The 20,620-nt window shown below is 35.9% G+C and overlaps 2 long non-coding RNA genes across 2 annotated transcripts in view; both read left to right on the forward strand.

Annotated features, from left to right (window-relative positions):
* The window catches only part of LOC135969815 (uncharacterized), a 112,872-nt gene that overhangs the window by 73,899 nt on the left and 18,353 nt on the right, over nucleotides 1-20,620 (forward strand). The gene's annotated exons all lie outside the window — the stretch shown is intronic.
* Nucleotides 12,199-14,389, forward strand: LOC102130964 (uncharacterized). The gene is made up of 2 exons (XR_012433150.1): nucleotides 12,199-12,271; nucleotides 13,644-14,389. It is a non-coding gene; the product is annotated as an uncharacterized lncRNA (long non-coding RNA).

Consider the following 20,620-nt stretch of genomic DNA (forward strand, 5'->3'; position numbering starts at 1 on the left):
GCAGGGTGAAAGCTGCTGGTGGATCTATCATTCTGGAGTCTGGAGGACAGTGGCCTTCTTCTCATAGCTCCACTGGGCAGTGCCTCAGTGGGGACTTTGTGTGGGGGCTCCAAGCACACTTCCTCTGCACTACCCTAATAGATGTTCTCCAGGATTCTGCTGGGGCATTCAGGCTTTTCCATACATCTTCGGACATCTAGGCAGAGGCTCGCAAGCCTCAATTCTTGCCGTCTGCATTGAAAGGCTTAACGCCACATGGAAGCGGCCAGTGCTAAAAGTAATTGGCTAGAACTTAACCATATTGCTCCTCTTAACTGTAAGAGAGGATGTAAAATATAGTCTGTGTGCCCAAAATGAAGAAAAATGGTATTGATGGTTAGCTAGCAATCTTTGCCACACCGAAAGTAATTGTGTCAAAGTTCTTGGTTCTTATTTGATATTAAACTAATCCCCTACAACTGTTCAATTTTCTATGACTTCTGGTGGTTTTGTAATATTTATTTATTCCAGTTGATAATGTGTTATTACCTTGAAATAAATCAATATTCTTGCTATTTTTCTCAAACATAAAGTTAACTTTAAAACAAATTACTACATCATCAATAGAACTTTGAGTATACATATTCAATGTTGTGATAAACATAATTTTATATTGAACACTGTCTTTTAATAATGACACATACTTTAAAGAAAAGCATTGGGCTAAATGAGAAATATAAACTGCAAATCTCATTCCATTGCATTTCATAACCACTTTGTTACCAAACCCATTAGTTTTTCACAAAGAGAAAACTGATGCTGAATATCTGATTACAACAGTTCTGATGAAATGATTTATGTCCATGAGCTTTCATCAACACTTATGTGCTATGAAATTTCAAGTGGCCAACACCAAGACCAAGTCAAAGAGATAGTAGTATTGATGAAAGAAGCAGAGGCACCAGTGCCTAGGAAGCCATCAAATAAAAATGAGAATTAATGAGACAGCAAATTGGGATGCCCTGAAAATCACATCTCCATGATTTTGTATTAGGGCAAGAAAAGTTAGGGTCAATCACAGATACTCCAGTAAGGAAAAGGGGATCTGTTCATTAATTGAGCTCAAACCAGAGTGGTCGAAGTTCTTCCTCTCATTAGAGGAAGAGCACAGTAGTTTCTTTTAATGTTCTAGTTGACTGAATATTTCATTCTCTAATGAGAAAGAGGTTACGGAAATCATCCCAAAATTCTACTGTAGATTGAATGTTGTAGAGGCAAAATTAGGTTAGAAAACCAAACTTCTCAAAATCCATATTATAAAGTTTTACAGAATATTTTTTTTTTATCTGCATAAACAAACCAGCATACAGGTACTAAATCTCAGTTTGAGTATCAAATTTTGACAGTGTTTTACACTTACAATGAGATATCGGAATATTAAGGGGCTAACAAATACATATTTAATATTTTTCTATAATTATACTCTTAGAATAATCCTTGAGTTTTTGACTGAAAGTTTAAATATAATAATTATACAATGATAATCTCAAGATGTGATCTTTTCTGATCATTCTGAAATGTATATTTTAAAGACATTCAGTTTATTGTTTTATACGCATATCATGGAGCCACTCGAATTTTACCAAGTCTTTTTTCTTTTCACTATCTTGAGATATTTTTATTTATTCATTTATTTTTAATTTTTGTGGATTTTTTCTTTTTTTTTTTTTTTTTTTTGAGACAGAGTCTCATTTTGTCACCCAGGCTGAGGTACAGTGGTGCAATCTCAGCTCACTGCAACCTCCACCTCTGGGATTCAAGTGATTCTCCTGACTCAGCCTCCCGAGTAGCTATGATTACAGGTGTGTGCCACCACACCAGCAAGTTTTTGTATTTTTAGTAGAGACGGGGTTTTGCCATATTGGCCAGGATCCTGACCTCAGGTGATCTGCCCACCTCAGCCTCCCAAAGTGCTGGTATTACAGGCGTGAGTCACCATGCCCAGCCAATTTTTTAATTAAGGTAAAATACATATAACATTTACCATCTTTACAATTTTTAAGTGTACGATTAAGTGACATAGGACTTTATTTACTTAAAAAAGAGTTTTTAAGAGATAAAGTCTCACTATGTTGCCCAGGCTGGACTTGAACTTCTGAGTTAAAACAGTTCTCCTGCCTCAACCTCCCAAGTAGCTGGTACTACAGGCATGTACCACCACACCTGGTTCTTTAGTAATGCTTTTAAGTAGATATTTTATGATACATTATTTTATCTGGTGTCTCTGTTTACTATTTCACCTGCTTTCAATACAAATCATATTGATATCCCAGGTTAGCATTGGAGAATATCCTTTAAAACACCTTTCTCCTGCATAATTCAAGAATCTCCAATGACCTTCTACTGCCCAAAGTATTAATATATTCAAAGTCTTCAGAATTCATTATCATTCATCAATATTTTTAATAGATGCCTGACTGGTCTTCTCGCTAGTACAACATACTTATCCCTACAGTCATGATTTCTCTTATGCCATTCTTAGAACAGACAAACTCTAAATACTTTTTTTTCCCCCATTTAAATTTTATTCCTTTCAAGTTTTGGTTGAATTCTTACTGTTTCCACAGAGTCTTCTAAGGTTTTTGCAGGCCACAAACCTCTATTTATTCTCTCTGCTTCTTTTGTATTGCATTGTTCTGCAATGATATTTATTTTTTAATACCACTTTATTGTAATAGTAAGCACTCTATTAAATTGTCAGATATTTCTAATATTAAAAATTAGGGCTTCAAGACATCAGTCTGGGGAAATATTTTATGAATAAGACCTCAAAAGCACAGGCAACAAAAGCAAAATTAAACAAATGGGATTTTATCAAACTCACAAACTTCTGTAAAGCACAGAAAACAATCAACTGAGTAAAATGACAATTTATAGAGTGGGATAAAATATTTGCAGACTATTTATCTGATAGAATTTAATATCCTGAACATACAAGGAACTCAATCTTCTCAAAAAAAGAAAATACAAACAAACCAGACATCCAATTAAAACAAAGGCAAATGATCTGGACAGACATTTCTCAAAAGAAGACATACTAATGACCAACAAATATATTTAAAAAATACTCAACTTCACCAATCTTCAGAGACACAGAAATCAAAACTGCAGTGAGCTATCATCCCACCCCAATTAAGATTGATATCATCAAAAAGACAAAAAATTTCAAATGCTAGTGAGGATGTGGAGAATAGGGAACTCTTACACACTATGGGTGGAAATGTAAACTAATACAGACACTATGGTGAAAAGTATGGAGGTTCCTCTGCCAGCTACCAATAGAACTACCATATCATCCATTACCAAAGTACTGAACATTTGTTCAAAGAAAAGGAAATCAGTACATCAAAGAGACTCCTGCACCTCAGGGTTTACTGCAGCACTATTCACAATATCTGAGATATGGAATCAGCATAGGGATCCAACAACGAATGAAATATATGTGGCATATACACCACATTGGAATATTATGTAGCCACAAAAACAAAATTGGATCATTTGAGATAACAGAAATGGAGCTGGAGGCCATTGTGTTAAATACAAAAGCCAGGAACACAATGAACACTGCATGTTCTCACTCATGTGGAAGCTAAACAAAGTTGATTGTGTAGAAGTAAAAGTAAAACACAATATGCTAGAGTCCGGAAAGATTGGGGAAAAGGGAATAGGGAAAGATCTGTTATAGCTAGATAGGAGAAATAAGTTCTAATTTTCATAGCACTGTTATATGACTACAGTTACCAATGATATATAGTTTCGAATAGCTAGCAGGAGGATATTAAATGTTCCCAACACAAATAAATGATAAATGTTTGAGATGATTAAGTGTACAATTGGATGATGGATATGGTAATTACTCTGATCTAATCACTATGCATATATACATGGAATGAAGATATCACTATGTATCCCATAAATATGGACATATTATTATGTGTCAATTAAAAATAAGATTTAAAAAATTAGGGCATGGAAAATAGTATGAGATAATTTTTTAAATCATGCAAGTTGCTGGAGATAATGCAAACTGATAGGACTTTCTATATTACAAATTTGAAAATTTCTCCTCCGAGCTGAATAATATCCACGTACCCATCAGTTTGTGAAAATCCATGCTCTTTTTCTGCAGTCTTAAACGCCTGAAACACTTGAATGATGCTAGTTAACTGTAATTCTTATATTGTAAGTATTTTATTTATTCAATATGTGAGAAGCTTATAAAAATTGTAAGGAACAGACCAACAATCTGATTTTTTACATTGTCACATGTGAACAGACAGTTCATGAAAAAAAAAAAGTGACTCAGACTTCCAGCTGGTCGCAGTGGCTCATACCTGTAATCCCAGCACTTTGGGAGGCCGAGGCAGGTGGATCACCTGAGGTCAGGAGTTCGAGACTAGCCTGACCAACATGGAGAAACACAGTCTCTACTAAAAATACAAAAATTAGCTGGATGTGGTGGCACATGCCTGTAATCTCAGCTACTTGGGAGGCTGAGGCAGGGGAATCTCTTGAACCCGGGAGGCAGAGGTTGCGGTGAGCAGAGATCACGCCATTGCACTCCAGCCTGGGCAACAAGAGTAAAACTCCATCTCAAAAAAAATAAATAAATAAAAATAAAAATAAAAGCAAAGAAAACAAAGTGATTCAGACAATTAAAAAAGAAATAGCTTGATGTCAACCTTAATGAAATTAGTGAAAATTGAAACTAAAGTAAAAGAACATTTGTTTCAGTTATTAGATTAACAAATATCAAGAAATTGATTAAATTTCTGCTATTGGAAAAATGAATGGAAAGAATCACACATTGCTGGTGGGAGTACATAGGGTCATTTGCAAAATCAAAAATGGACACGCCCTACCCCTGTACAATAAGACATATCAATAAGGATAATGTAAATGATAGCTTCAATTTCCCTATTTATATTCTCTCTACATCTTTACAAGAAGAAGGCTACTTCATGTGAAAGCCTGCATTTTATGTTTGAGGATTTTTTTCTGGCTATGAAAGCATGGTCAGACCATACACAAAGAAATCCGAAACTGCTAGAGAGAGAACCCCCTGCAGGCCGCCTTTAATTAATGATGGACTGGATGGGGAATTATGGGAGAAATGCTTAGCTTCCTGGCCATTGAGTTGGAATAACTCCAAGGCATGTTCTACCCTGTCTGCCAGAGTCCCCCAGCAACACTGCGCTTCGGTTTCCCACAGTGGTAAGTGTCTTGAAACTGCACTCCTTATTAGATTCTCTCTTTTCCCTGTGTGTCTTCCTCAATCCCTTTCATGTGATTCTGAGATGACTACCAAATAAATTATTTGTACCCTAGTCCTTTTATCAGGTTCTGGTAGAACCCATACTGATGTAGATATCCACTGGATTTCGTCTGTAAAAGGAAAACTTGGGGGAAAATATTTCATATTATTTTATTTTATTTATAGAGAGTCTTTCTATGTTGCCCAGGCTACTCTTAAACTCCTGAGTTCAAGTAATTCTCCTGCCTCAGCCTCCTGAGGCAAATATATTTAAATGCTTATCTATAAAGATTGATAGAACACATTAAAGTTCATTCTTTCAATGAAATACTAAGCTTCCTTTAAAATAAATGACAGAGCTGTCTACATACTGATAATATATTATATCTAAGCTATGATACTTAAAAAGCATTAAATATTATAGTGCTTAGGCATATGTTTATAAAAGCATATTATATCTCAGGAAAAATAGAGAGGAATTGATAATATAATTTATCTATGATATTAGAATCTAGCAGCTGTGGGATACTGACGAAGAGAGTCCAGCATGTTGATATAGCCCTGTTGGTGCCTTTTGATATGTATTCCACGTGCATTTCTATCTGTTCAAATATTGAATAATGAAATTTCACAAAAAAGGACAGATCACTTTCTGTCTATGCAATAGTACGTTGAATCTCACTTGTTAGTAAGGCCTTGAGAAAACTGACCTTGAAGGAAAGGTAAATATGTATTCCAAGCCTATTGTGCTAAGATTCTATTATTTCTTAGTAAGCCTCAGTTTGTAAAAGGTATTTCATACACAGAATACTCTGCATGACTGGCAATCAAACCAAAACAAAACAAATAAACAAAATAATCACTTTCTAACACGTGTAAGCTCATATTATAAATCTACATGGCAACCTCGAAGGATTTTAAGACATTTTTTTAATGGGACATAAATTGGGCAAGAATATGAAGAACATTCAATGAGAAGCTATAAAGGGATTAGCTTGTATGCAATACAGTCTCGGCTCACTGCAATCTCCACCCCTGGGTTCAAGCAGTTCTCCTGCCTCAGCCTCCTGAGTAGTTGGGAGTACAGGTGCCCATCACCACGCCCAGTTAACCTTTGTATTTTTAATAGAGACGAGGTTTCACCATGTTGGTCAGGCTGGTCTCGAACTCCTGACCTCAGGTGATCCACCCGCCTCGGCCACCCAAAGTGCGGGGATTACAGGAGTGAGCCACCGTACCCATCTATGCAACATATTTTTAAAACCCTGTATGTACAGCAATTCTACAATCTGCCTGTGAAATAGAAGTGTATATTTTCAGGTGTTCTTAATTTTTATATAATTATTAGGTTCATGTTTCCAATCAAGTAAGAACAACCAAAACAAACACTGTAAGAAAAGAATTATTGTAAAAATTGTTAATTGAAAACGTTGGCCTGTCATTTGTTGCTGTCAAATTAAAACCCCACATTAGATTCTTCTGTTTAGAGTTCTTAATTGTTCGTTTCCTCTCCCTTCTTGCCATAAATTTCTAGGTATTGTTCACTTTGTTTAATAATTAAGGAAGTTTTATCCAAATGATAATGAACTTTTACCATTTTGGCCTGTCTGGCAGTCTCCAAGCACATCAAATAAGAAAGGACTTGTCACCACAAAGTGCTGTGAAATGTACTTGAAAATGAAGTTTAATTTCAGTCAGCATTTCTTAGACCACTGCTGTTAACAGCTCTCTCACTTTACAAGGGTGACAGGATTGTACAGAGTTGAGAACCTAAGATGAAGTAACACATTTTGTATTGCAGGATATTCTCTATTTGCTAATCTTGAGTATAGAAGAAAGAGCTTTGCTATCAGACCAGACGATATGGAGAACAACCATTATTTTGAAAGTGGCAATGCAAATTAAAACAAGACACAAAATTATAAAAAGATTCCACTTAGGTCTAATCGTAATTAATGCCAGTAACTATTTGCATATCCTTTAAAACAAGATGTTTTGGTCTTAATTTTGATAAAATGCACTTGCTCTCATTGTTCTCACTTAAAAGTGAGAGATAAATTGTGAGAACATATGAACATAAAGTCACAGAAACCGGGGTCTCCTTGAGTACTTGAGGGTGGAGGGTGGGAGGAGGGAGAGGAGCAGAAAATATAACTACTGGGTACTGGGCTTAATTCCTGAGTGATGAAATAACCAGTATAACAAACCCCTAAGACATGAGTTTTCCTATGTAACAAACTTTCACATGTATGCCTGAACCTAAAATAAAAGTTAAATATATGTGTGTGTGCATGTGTGCGCGTGTGTGTGTACACATATACTTGCTTGATATTTCTCTAGCTATATGGAACTAATGAGGTCTGGTTGATTTAGTCTGGTAGAGTGAGTAGTAGATATTCTTATAGGTCTGTTTCATTAGAGTGACATAAATAGTAACATAACCAGTCAGACATTCAGAATGTGATTTTCTAAGATTTTCAGACTGTTTCACTAAAAGGAAAATCATTGGCTCTTTATCAAACCATTTTGACTGAAGCTATATTTCTTTGCCTTTTCAAACAGTGTTTTCTTGAAAAAAAAAAACAACAAACCTCCACTTCTGAGAGGTTAGCCCTAATATGGTGCATCAAAGTCTGTGCCTTTAGAATACCCGTTAACAGCCACAAAAGAGACTTAATAGATAATGTGAAAGGGGGAGCTATTACACCCCTTTAAGCTACAAAAGCATTTCTAGATAGCAGGGAAGATACAATTCAAAATACATCTGTTATGCATCTCTTCTAATACGAGAAAACTAACATAAATCAGCATGAGAGAACCTAGCCTGCAACAATTTTGAAAAGAAAAAAACAATCTCCAATGAATTCTCATGGTAACTCCTTTACCAAAATTATACAAGACAGCAAAAACTAAAACTAAAACAAAACCCAAAATGTGTTGGATCAAGATAAAAACTTATCTGTTGCAGAAATTACTGTAGCATACAACACCTGTGTATTTTCAGAGTGAATTCCAAAACACTTAAAGGAAAATGGTAAGTGATGAGTGGCACAAACACACAATTCATTGGGTCATTGATGATATTCTAGTCTGAGTGAAATACGCCTAGGCTTTAGTTCAATTTTCCAATCCAGAAAATGTGTTTAGTGACACTGTGTGTGGTGCTACATATTAAAAATGCTTTTAAAAGTAAAAATAATAACAATCTGTAAGTGTGGAGATGTAAGAGTCCCAAACGTCTGTGTTTGTGGTGTTGTGGTGTGTGTTTGTGTGTGTGTGTTTGTGTGAGAAGATTGTTAGGAAGAATCTCCTTAAACTTTTGACAATAGCGTATTTTGTTAGAATTCAGTAAGTTAATTCTTGTTTTACCTTACTAGAGATGATTCTTAAAGACACACACATAAGGGTGGTTGTACACCAAATTAGGAACTCTTGGAAAAGAAACAAAGGTGCGGTATAAATTTTCCCCAAGCTAAGATCAGTATTCTGTAAAAAAGTAATAATAATGAATAGAAAATATAGGAGGTGTCTTCTCACTTACTACAAATGTGACCTTGGACAAACGTTGTATCTTTTTTTTCCATTTTTTTCATCTGTAAATCTCACCTAGCCTTTAAAAAGGATTAAATAAAATTACATAAAAATACTTCAGGGAAGGTGTTTAGAAAAAGGCCCAGCACATGATTAGTGCTAATCACATGTTAGCTTTTACTATTTCCAGAACTATTATTAGTTTTGATACTATTATTGTTGTTAGTTAACCCATATTAGGCTTACCAAATGTAAATGTCCCATAATCATGTACCACCATTCATCCTTACCAAGCAATATCTTTATTATCTACCTATCTGTGAGTTTTGTTGTTGTTGTTGTTGTTGTTGTTTGAGACGGAGTCTCGCTCTGTCACCCAGGCTGGAGTGCAGTGGCGCGATCTCAGCTCACTGCAAGCTCCGCCTCCCGGGTTCCCGCCATTCTCCTGCCTCAGCCTCCCGAGTAGCTGGGACTACAGGCGCCGCCACCACGCCCTGCTAATTTTTTGTATTTTTAGTAGAGACGGGGTTTCACCGTGTTAGCCAGGATGGTCTCGATCTCCCGACCTTGTGATCCGCCCGTCTCGGCCTCCCAAAGTGCTGAGATTACAGGCCTGAGCCACCGCGCCCGGCCCGTCTGTGAGGTTTTTTGAAGGAAAGCCCGTTTTCTTAACGTATGTTCTGAACAAAATAATTAAGAGCAAGGACTCTGGAGTCAAGACTGTCCAGTTTGATAATTTGATTATATTTTATTTATTAGAATATTTTAGTGTGTACTTTTGTTAAGATTTTCTCATTAATATTTTATTCCAGTTATTTCCTGGGTTTCTGTGAAAGATATTATACTCACATTTGAAATAATAATTACATTAAGGTTTCTTTAGAAAATATGCATTGACTTGCCAAAGACTCAAAAAGTCATATTGTTGTTCAGAATAACCATAAGAGGAATACATTGAGTTATTTTTTAAAAGTAATGTGCAGATAAAAGGACATAGTGTAATTAAGAGAAAATTATTTTTATAGCACTTTGGACTAAATTATAATTGAATATTCTAATAGTGCCAGGAGTTATGGACACCAGTGAAAGTAAAATAAATAAGCAAATACAAAACTGCATACGCTGATTGAAGATTCTTCCTCATCTACCCTGGGGGCATCATTTGCAGAGTGAATAGAGCCAAAGTCTTCATTAGTATTAATATCAGAATACAACATGTCTTTCATTTGAACAGAGAAAAATAAATCTCAGTTGTAAGCCTGTTTTATAAATACTGTAGAGAGTAGGCCAGGGGGAGCATGTCCACACAGAGTATACTGGTTTGTTGAGAGGAAACCTTGGACATATCTCTAACTTCAAAAATAACTAGAATACAGGTGTCCTATTGTCAACAATATAGTGCAGAACTGGGTTGATGCCATGTAGTAATTGATATTAACTGCAGAGGTTAGTAAATAAGAATTACAGCAGGACATTCTATTTGATGGGCATGTCCATTGTTGCAGCTCCCATTTCAACACTTTTAAAGGGTCCTGTAAGAGCTTAATAAAGATAATTTCTATTAATTGGCAAATCTATTGCTTTCTGGCTCTTTTCCATTATCCTTTAATATATTTCTCAGGCTCTGTCTTTTAACACCAACAATCAATACAACTTCCAATTATTTGTTAAAGTGAATTAAAATTATTCCAAAGAAGCCACCACTGTTCATATTTATTGGAGTGATCACAGACAAGGTGTCACTCAAATTCTCATATTGAACATCATTGTTCAAGCATTGCATGCAACAGGTATGGTAACATCACTGCCTTTATTCATGGTTGTCAAGAAACATTTCATCAGACAATGTTAAACAGGCAATTATTATTTTATTCAAGACTACTGCAATGGGGAGAGAGGCAATAATTAAGTCTGAACTTACCTCTGCTATAACAAAGAATGGTAGGGTTTTTAAGGGCTGTGGTGAGTTAGTGGAAAAGTAACAAAGGATGTTGCAGGGAGGTTGATTAATGGGGTGTGTCAAGTACCTTAAATTATATATTAAGTTTGTGATTAGGGCTTATTTCTTGGAATGTTTTGCTTTGTGATTGGGTAACCTGGGTTCTGTAAGGGATAGGGGGAAGGAAGGACAGGATCCTCTGTGGTTAGCCCACGTGGTCCAGAGTGAGAGGGAGGTCAGTTACCTAGAGACAAAAAGAAGCCTGCATAAAGTTCAGTCAAGCTAAGGGGAATTTTAAGGCCATCTTACCCTAAGCCACCCTTAGAGAGAGCACCACTCACCCTAAGTCACCCTCAGAGAGAGCACCAAAGGTATCCTAAAATAAAATAAAGAAATATCATGGACTCCTTGGAAAGTACTATTCCAAAAGCTCTCCAGGTTCGAGAAAGCTTCAAGAAAACCCTATCTTTCCAAATGGGCTAAGATATTCTGAAAACTCATAGCAATTTCAGCTCTTGGAAATAAGTGTGAATTTCATGTTTCCATGTCTTTCTTGGATTAGTATTGGGTTTTCTAAGGCAGAATGGAATATCTCGTCAAAAGATGGGTTTAATAGCTCTTATCACTTGCACCAAGGTAAACTTTCATGAAATAGTCTTCACATAAATGCCACTATATCCTATTTTGTAAGGAAAAAATCAGAAGAAATAATAGCTAGAAGCTTAGCAATACAAGGACTGGTAAGAAATGATACTTGCTGAGAGAACCACGAGATTCAATGATTGGTTGGCTACTTTGGAATTGTGATATAGGCATGGGTTTATCCATTGCCTTCTGTGAACAAAGGAGAAAAGAAAAAGCAGGGTCAGAGGATGATGATATCAACTGTGTTTGGGATATTTGAGCTCCCTTCCTCTCTCAAGATGATGCAACAAAAGAGAGAAGTAACAAATTAGCAAATAGGGTAATGTAGATTTTAAAAGACATATGCTATTTGAGATGTTGAAGTATTTTATGCTTTTAAAGACGATAGCAGCTGGCATTTATTATAGTCAAAATTGCTGCCTTGGAAAATTTGCAATGAAGCTTTAAGAAATCACCAAGATTATGATCCAGAATTCTAATGGGTTCAGCTTTAGGAGTAGATTACTTCAATCTGAAAGATAAAACATTGTTATTCTTAGACTGATTTTACCACTAAGAACATATACAGGCAGTAAATATGGTAGCTTTGTTGCAAAGTGAAAACTGTTTAGATGAGGAAGGAGGGCATTAGCATCTTTCATATAAACTAGGAGGCCTTTATTAACTTTACAAGGTCTAGAAAATATTTACTTAAATTTCATAGTGGTAAAACTGCCAAGAATAAAACCATGAAGGCTGATCAGTACTGAAGTTATTTCTTGTTTGTTTGTTTTGTTCTTATTTTTACCCAAAGCTTCATAGCCGGAGAGCACATGAATAAATCACCTGTGAAGAGAGCTGAGTATGTGAATATCAGACAGAAGGTATTTTTAATACAGGTAATATCTTCTATGGCAAATGTACTCACTTGTCAGAAAGAATGTGAAAAATATAATTAAGACGTTAATTTTGGTATACCTAAACAACATGTGTTTCCAACTAATAGTTTGAAGTTGGAAACAATTTGGGTTTGCCTGCATTTCTGAGGCAAGTTTCAATGTGATGAGGTCTGGAATTAATTAATTTTGAGTTGTTCCTTAAATTCATAATGTAATTGATTAAAAGATTACTCTTCTAGAGTTTATGATATGAAAAGACTTGCTAGAGAATGATCACCTCACTGATGGAAAGCAGAGGAATTCAAACTTGGAGAGACGCAGATTCAGCATAACAGTGCTGTACATGAAAACAATAGAGAATGGGTGGTGGTCTTCGTTGTTGTTTTAATAAATTTTATGTGTATTTACATTCATGGAATGTAAAAAAGGTTTGTCTAGAAATCCATGATGGGTCATTGTTTCTATAATTTTATGTTTCTTATTTTTAAAATGAACAGCTAAAATAAAAATGGATGAATATATTTTAACATTCCTTTCTCCTCAGGCATCTGATAAGCAAGCATGTGTTAATTCATGTGACTTATTATCCTCAGCATCTTTCTGTTTGTTGTACCCTCTTTCAGAAGAACTGACATTCATCATAACAGTAGAAATCATTTAAAATGTCAGTTCAAAATTTTACTGCTTGAAACAGCTCATCCTTCAATAATTAAGTCAATAAAATGAACTTAATTTAATTTAAACAGTGATGCTGTTTTTTAGGCCTGGTGGAGTCATTACAATTAGTAATTCATAATTAGAATTTTATTGATGTCCATGCAGTGTGTTGCCGAGCATCATCAAGAAACTGTGATGATTGGTGGTAATTTGATAAACATTCAGAACCATTGCATTAATTATGTGCCTTCCAATTACATCTGAAGTTAATGAATGTATGGAGATATTGTGGAGATGAATTCAAAGGACAGCTCAACCTGAATTTTAAGACCATATTTTGTAATATTCTAATTATAGCGTTCCTGCTTATCAGCTGTTAGACAAAATGAGGCTTATCTAAAATATTAAATGTGAATATTGTTCATACAACAATCTGTTTTCTAAAATCTTAGTGATTAATTTGAAACAGCAGTCAATGTAATTTCTGTGTAATATGGTGAATAAAAAAGCTACAAAGCATATTTTAGACAGAATTAACAGCAAACCATCCATGAATATAGTGGCTAGAAAATCTTTAAAAAATAAAGTAAATGACCTTCCTAACTTTGCTTCTGTTTTCTCATATAAAACATAAGTGATGCCCAATTTAACTTTACTTAATTATTGCCAACAAATTAAAAGAATTACTATGGCTTTGCAGAAGCCACCACTGCCAGGAGCCCAGTATTTTCAGCCATGGACAACCCCACCATCTTCTTAGACATCGCCATGGATGGCAAGCCCTTGGGACGTGTCTCCTTTGAGCTGTTTGCAGACAAGATTCCAAAGACAGCAGAAAATTTTTGTGCTCTGAGCATTGGAGAGAAAGGATTTGGTTATAAGGGTTCCTGCTTTCACAGAATTATTCCTGGGTTTATGTGTCAGGGTGGTGACTTCACACAGCACAATGGCACTGGTGGCAAGTCCATCTATGGGGAGAAATGTGATGATGAGAACTTCACACTAAAGTACACAGGTCCTGGCATCTTGTCCATGGAAAATGTGCTGGATCCAACACAAATGGTTCCCAGTTTTTCATCTGCACTGCCATGACTGAATGGCTGGATGGCATGCATATGGTCTTTGGCAAGGTGAAAGAAGGCATGAGTATTGTGGAAGCCATGGAGTGCTTTGGGTCCGGGAATGGCAAGACATGCAAGAAGATCACCATTTCTGACTGTGAACAACTCTAATAAGTTTGACTTGTGTTTTATCTTCATCACTAGACCATTCCTTCTGTTGCTCAGGAGAGCACCTCTCCACCTCACTTGCTCGCAATATCCCATCATCTTTGTGCTCTTGCTGCAGTTCCCTTGTGTTCCATGTTTTTCTTGTTCCCTTCCATGCTTAGCTGGATTATAGAGTTAATTTTATGATTATGAAATAAAAACTAACAACAAAAAAGAATTACTACAAAAAGAATGCATATTCTCGTAGATAAAAATACATAAAAATTACATACCAGTGAAGACCGTCAATATCTTTCCTTTTCTTTACTGATGGGGTTGAGGGAGGAGGGCAGAATCACATTTGGTTGGGCCTATTTAAACTTAATTAGCAGAGCATATTTTGCATAGCCATTACAAAAAACAATTCTCTAGAAAATTGATATATACATGTTTTCAATTTGAGTGAGATATGGTTTGGCTGTGTCCCCACCCAAATCTCATCTTGAATTGTAGCTCCCATAATTCCCATGTGCTGTTGGAGGGACCCAGTGAGAGACAACTGAATCATGGGGGAGGTTTCCTCCATACTGTTCTCATGGTAGTAAATAAGTCTCATGAGATCGAATGGTTTTATAAGGGGAAACTGTTTCTCTTCGTTCTCATTATCTCTTGCCATGTAAGACATGCCTTTCTCCTTCCACCATGATTGTGAGGCCTCCCCAGCCACATGGAACTGTGAGTGCATTAAACCTTTTTTTCTTTATAAATCACCCAGTCTCGGGTATGTCTTTATCAGCAGCCTGAGAATGGACTTATATAGAGTGATAATGGAAACCTGTCATAATGTCCATAGTGTTTTGTCTGTAGAACTGAGATGTTGTGCCTCTTCAGACTACTGTCTATTAGGTTGCAAAAATGTCTAGTGTAGTTCAGACTCCATGCTCATTGGTAGCCTTCTAATCTGTTGTTGTGCCTGTAATTTTACTACCTCCTGATGTTTCTTTATTCTGTCTAAATCTCTTTGATTAAGGGGCCACTGAGCAGGCAAACTAACATAATAGTCTCGACAGTCCTAAAAAAATATGGAAAATGCTGTTCCTGTGAAGTAGAAAGAAAAATTTTTTAAATGGCAGACAGAAAGAAGGCAAGAGAGAGAGGAAAAAAAAAAAAGAGAGAGAGAAAAAGCAACAAAACACTGTGATATTATTGAGCTGTGTCCCCAAATCTTATCTTTGAATTTTAGTTCCCATAATCCCCATTGTTGTGGGAGGGACCCAGTGGGAGGTAATTGAATCATGGGGATGGTTACCTCTATCATTTTCTTGTGATAGTGAGTAAGTTCTCACAAGGTCTGATGGTTTTATAAGGGGTTTCCCCCAACCCCGCTTCACCCTGCACTTTTCCTTGCTGCTGCTTTGTGAAGAAGGATGTGTTTGCTTCCCCTTCCACCATGATTCTAAATTTCCTCAGGCTTCCTCAGCGATGCTGAACTGTGAGTCAATTAAACCTCTTTCCTCTATAAATTAGCCAGTATCAGTTATGTCTTTATTAGTAGCATGAGACTAGCCAAATACACACTGAAATTTAAAAATATCCAATGAACCTTTTTTTCCCAAAGTAAAAAAATAAATGCTATTTCCTAGTATATAAATAGAAACAGAACCAGAGTTATTACTTACTAACTAGACTTTAATAATTTTTCAGGCTTATTTTAATTGATAATATGGTTATGGGACTGGAAATTGAGGGTAAGGGTTCATAACCAGGTACTATAACTGTCTAGATGCATGATTTTGAAATAAGTCACAGAACTTTCTCCAAAATTAAGAGTTCAGAATAGATAACTACAAAGTGCCTTATTGCTCAAAAATTCTACAGATCTATGAAAATATATCAATGAACATCATAGATTATGCTTGGAATAACATGTAGTTCTTGCACATAAAAACCTTAATTAAAAAATACAATCCTAGTGTTGAATACTTAAAAATATAAAATAAACACAAATAAAACATTACTGCCTTATTAAATCATGGATTTTGATGTTCATTATAGACAGCTCTATTTTTGTAATATTTAAATTTATTTCTTTATAATGACCTATGTTCTTTAATTTGTTCTTGATATTGTTTGGCCGTGTCCCCACCCAAATCTCATCTTGAATTGTAGTTCCAATAATCCCTGTGTGTCAAGGGCAGGACCTGGTGGAGATAATTGTATCAGAATTGTCAGAATCATCCATGCTGTTCTTGTGATAGTGAGTGAGTTGCCAAGAGATCTGATGGTTTTATAAGGGTCTTTCCACTTCCCTTGACAACCACTCCATTCTGCTACCCTGTGAAGAAGGTGCCTGCTTCTCCTATGCCATGGACCATGATTGTAAGTTTCCTGAGGCCTCCCTAGCAATGTGGAACTGTGAACCAATTAAACATCTTTTCTTTATAAATTACCCAGCCTTGGGCAGTTCTTTACAGCAGCATAAGAACAGACTAATATAGTCCTTATTAGCTTTCACCTTACTTACATGCTGTATCAGTTTCCTAGGGCTTCCATCAAAACATTACCACAAACTAGATGGCTTAAGAAAAAGGAAGTGTATTTTCTCACAGTTCAGAAGGCTGGAAGTCTGAAAGTATTGTTGGCAAGGTTGGTTCCTTTTGGATGCTCTAAGGGAGAAACCGTCCCAAGCCTCTCTCTCTCCTGGCATCTGGTGGTTAACAGCAACCTTTGACTTCAGGGATAACCCTAAATCCAGTATGATATCATCTTGAGATCCTTAACTAATTATATCTGAAGAGGAAAGCAAAGACCCTATTTTCAAATACATTTCCATTTTTAGTGTTGGGGCTCAAAAACCAATACCCCAAAATAGGGTTATTTGACACGCTGAACTAAAAAAGACTCAAGATCTCTCTGACCACACCACACTTCCTGGCTCTCAATCTTCTGCGTCTCCCAAGTCGCAGGATCAAATTGTTCTCTGAAGTTCTCTTATCTGTCTAAAGTTTGGACTTACAAAATAAGAAAACAATTACCTCTGGTGTCTTCCCTGAATTTTCATTAACTGAAATCATATGATGGGAAGAAAGACTGAAGTCTGTCAACACACCTGGACAGATTTTTGTTACAAGCCATTGTCTGCTCAGGGGCTCAAGAGACTTTATCCCACACCACTCTATGTTGTTTAAGCCCATGGAATTCCCCCGAAAATTATTTACTACCCCCTAAAATCATCCACACTTCCCCATCTCTTATTCTCTAAGAAGGAGGCTATATAACAATACATAACAATTTGTTCCCTATTGCACGGTGGGGAAATCACTCTCTAATTTCCAGGCACGCTAATATGTTTGAATGCCTTTTCTTCTATTAATCTGCCTTTGTGAATTGATTTTTTGCAACAATTCACAAGGTGAAAGGGAAGTTTACCCTTGGCAGCTACCAGGGAGGGTTGAGGCTTCTGTGAGCTATGATTGTGCCACTGTACTCCAGCCTGGGAGACAGAGAAAGACCTTTCTCAAAAAAACAACAACAAAAAATTAATGTTACTACTGCTTATGGCAACCACAAACTCATTCTCTGCATCACTTCAATCCCAATTATGTCACATTTAAGTCAGATCCAACAGCCAAAATACATGATTATTATTTTTTAACTTTGCATCATATCTTTACATAAATACTAATTTATTCATTCTAGGTAGTGAGTGGAACTTCTTCACTTCCATGCATTATTTTTATGTAGTAACTGTTTTCATAAGGTTTTCCAATTTGATAGGGTGTTGAAATGGTTCTGTGTTTTTTTAAATGGAAATTCCTTAGTATATCAAATGTTTATATAATACTAGAATTATAGGCACTCTTCTCATCTCTTGGTAGTCTTAGAAAAGCATTGTATTTGCTGCAGAAGACAAGTCCCAGAACTTCCAGAACCATTTGTGATTTTCTTTCACATTAAAAAATATATATATATATACACATATATATGTAAATGAATCTGTAAGGGAACCTTTTAGGTAGATTCATTAGTAAATGAATCTGTAAGGGAACCTTTTAGGTAGAACCTTTTAGGTAGACTTGTGTAAAAGGGCTAAGCTTCTACCTGCCACAGAGAGATTGACCATGTTTTGTAGTTCAAGGTTATATTTTCAATCCTGAGTCAAAGATATGATGAGTTTGCAGACAGTTGGCTTATGTGGCAAGAAGGTAGCTGAAACCATTGCCTTGGAGACTTAGGTTTACGTAAAAGATTGTAATGTTACAGATAGACTGCAAGATGTTTAAATGAAGGCATTTACCATGTCCATAAAAAGCTACATATTCAGAAATTTTGTGAATAATATATTTGAATGTAGTTCTTTAAAAGCAGTACCTATATTTGTATAATCCAAAAATGTGAACACAATATAACCACTCGGAAATTCTTATTACCCTAATTGCCATTGCGATATAAACATAAATGTTTACAAGCAGTAATGCATGCTCTTTGTTGTTGTATTTGGATTTAAAAAATCAGTTTTTCACCAAACTGATGCTTTTGAAAAGAAAAAAAAAAAAACTAAATATTTTGGCTTCAAAGGCTTGGGAAATAGTTTTGATTTCTTTATGGTTGTAATAGTCTCTGCAAGAAAATCTAAAGAGTCATATTTTAGCACAAAACAACAATTTCATTTTGTAGGACTCAGAGTATTTTTTAGATGCCCAGAACAGAAATTTCAATGACTATTTTTTTAACCTCAAAATATAGCCCTACGATAATCATTGGGACAAAAGCCTGCAAAATATACAAATATCGTATGTGCAAGTGGGCCAGAATTCCTCAAGTTGCTCAATTGTAGTCTGACATAATGGGTGCAGGGCGCTTTCTCCATAGAGTTACCCCCTGGAGGAAGGCTTATTATTCAGCCCAATGATGAAAGTGTTTGTGTCATCCCCGCCGCCAGTGAAAGATGTTGCCCACACAGAGTGGGAGCTTTGAAGTCTTAGTATTTCAGTCCTCAAGTTTCCATGTGTCAGTTCCGAAAACAAAATGTAGAAAAAAAGACAGCTGCACAAGAATCTCCAGGAATAGCCTGAGTCAGTGGCAAATGAGCAGGCATTCTGTTGGACATATTGATTTAGTTTGTAATTTTCCCACTGCTTGTTAAAAACCAGAATGTGCTTAGATACTTCTTCTCTGTACGGCATAATAGGACATTGATCTTTTCATAAAAAGTATTTGTTGGCGAATGTCTGTCCACTTGAGCTTTTACTGGGGACAATTGGTTTCAAATGCAAAGCTTAATAGAGACACATACATAACTGTATGGAGTGAACATACGAATGAAGGGAAAGAAACGAATAGTAACTTATTCTTACCAAATTTCCAGAGTCATGAAATGAAAATGTAGATCTGAACAAGATGAGCTGGAAACTGCCTGTTGTAATCCCAGCCCTGTTTGATGAGGGGAATGTACTCCTGTCACTTCACTGCTTCTGAAACTTTCACATTAATAATTAGGACTCTTGCTTCTTGGAGCCCCAGGTTATTTGCATTGCTTCAATATGGAATTTATATTAAAAAATATTAATGACTGTGATGGAACAAGAGAAAGGAAAGGAAAACAGCACAGGAAAAAAGAGAGTAAAAAGGAACTGTCATTTAGTCTATAAATGGAAACAAATGTTTATTAAATGTTGAATGTGTGCACTGTATGTTTGGGGTTATCGTGGGAATGGAGATTGGGTAGGAGTATAAAGATAAGTAAAATATTCCCGGGCCTAGAATAACATAAAAATGTGTTTAAATAAATACTAAAAACTTAAATTGGAAATTTAGATTGTAAAAGAGTATAGAAAATACAACATGGACAGTTACAGTTTACAAGTGTAATCATAATTAAGGAAGTCATTAAGACATGTAAGCATAAGCTTTCCAAGAGGCCAGGTATGTGCTAAAATGCTCAATATCACTAACAATCTCAGAAATGCAAATAAAAACTGCAATAAGGTATCAGCTTATTCCTTTTAAAATGGCATTGATCCAAAAGATATGCAATAATGGATGCTGGTGAGGATGTGGGAAAGGCAAGCCCTCAGAGACTGTTGGTGGGAATGTAAATTGTTATGGCCACTATGGTGAACAGTATGGAAGTTCCTCAAAATCTAAAAGCAGAACCACCCTATGATCCAGCAATTTCACCACTGGGCATATATCAAGAAAAAAGGAAACTGGTGTATCAAAGAGATGCCTGCACTTCCATGTTTACTGCAGCACTATTCAAATAACCAAGATATGAAATCAACCGAAGTGTCCATCAACAGACAAAAGGATGAAGAAAATGTAGTACACATCCAGAATGGAATATATTTTTAGCCGTACAAAAGAAAATCCTGCCATCTGCAGCAACATTAAAAGAACTGGAAGACATGTTAAGTGAAATACTCCAGGCACAGGAAGACAAATATTGCATGTTCTCACTCATCTGTGG

This window comes from Macaca fascicularis, chromosome 3, assembly GCF_037993035.2.
Source record: "Macaca fascicularis isolate 582-1 chromosome 3, T2T-MFA8v1.1".
NCBI lineage: Eukaryota > Metazoa > Chordata > Mammalia > Primates > Cercopithecidae > Macaca > Macaca fascicularis.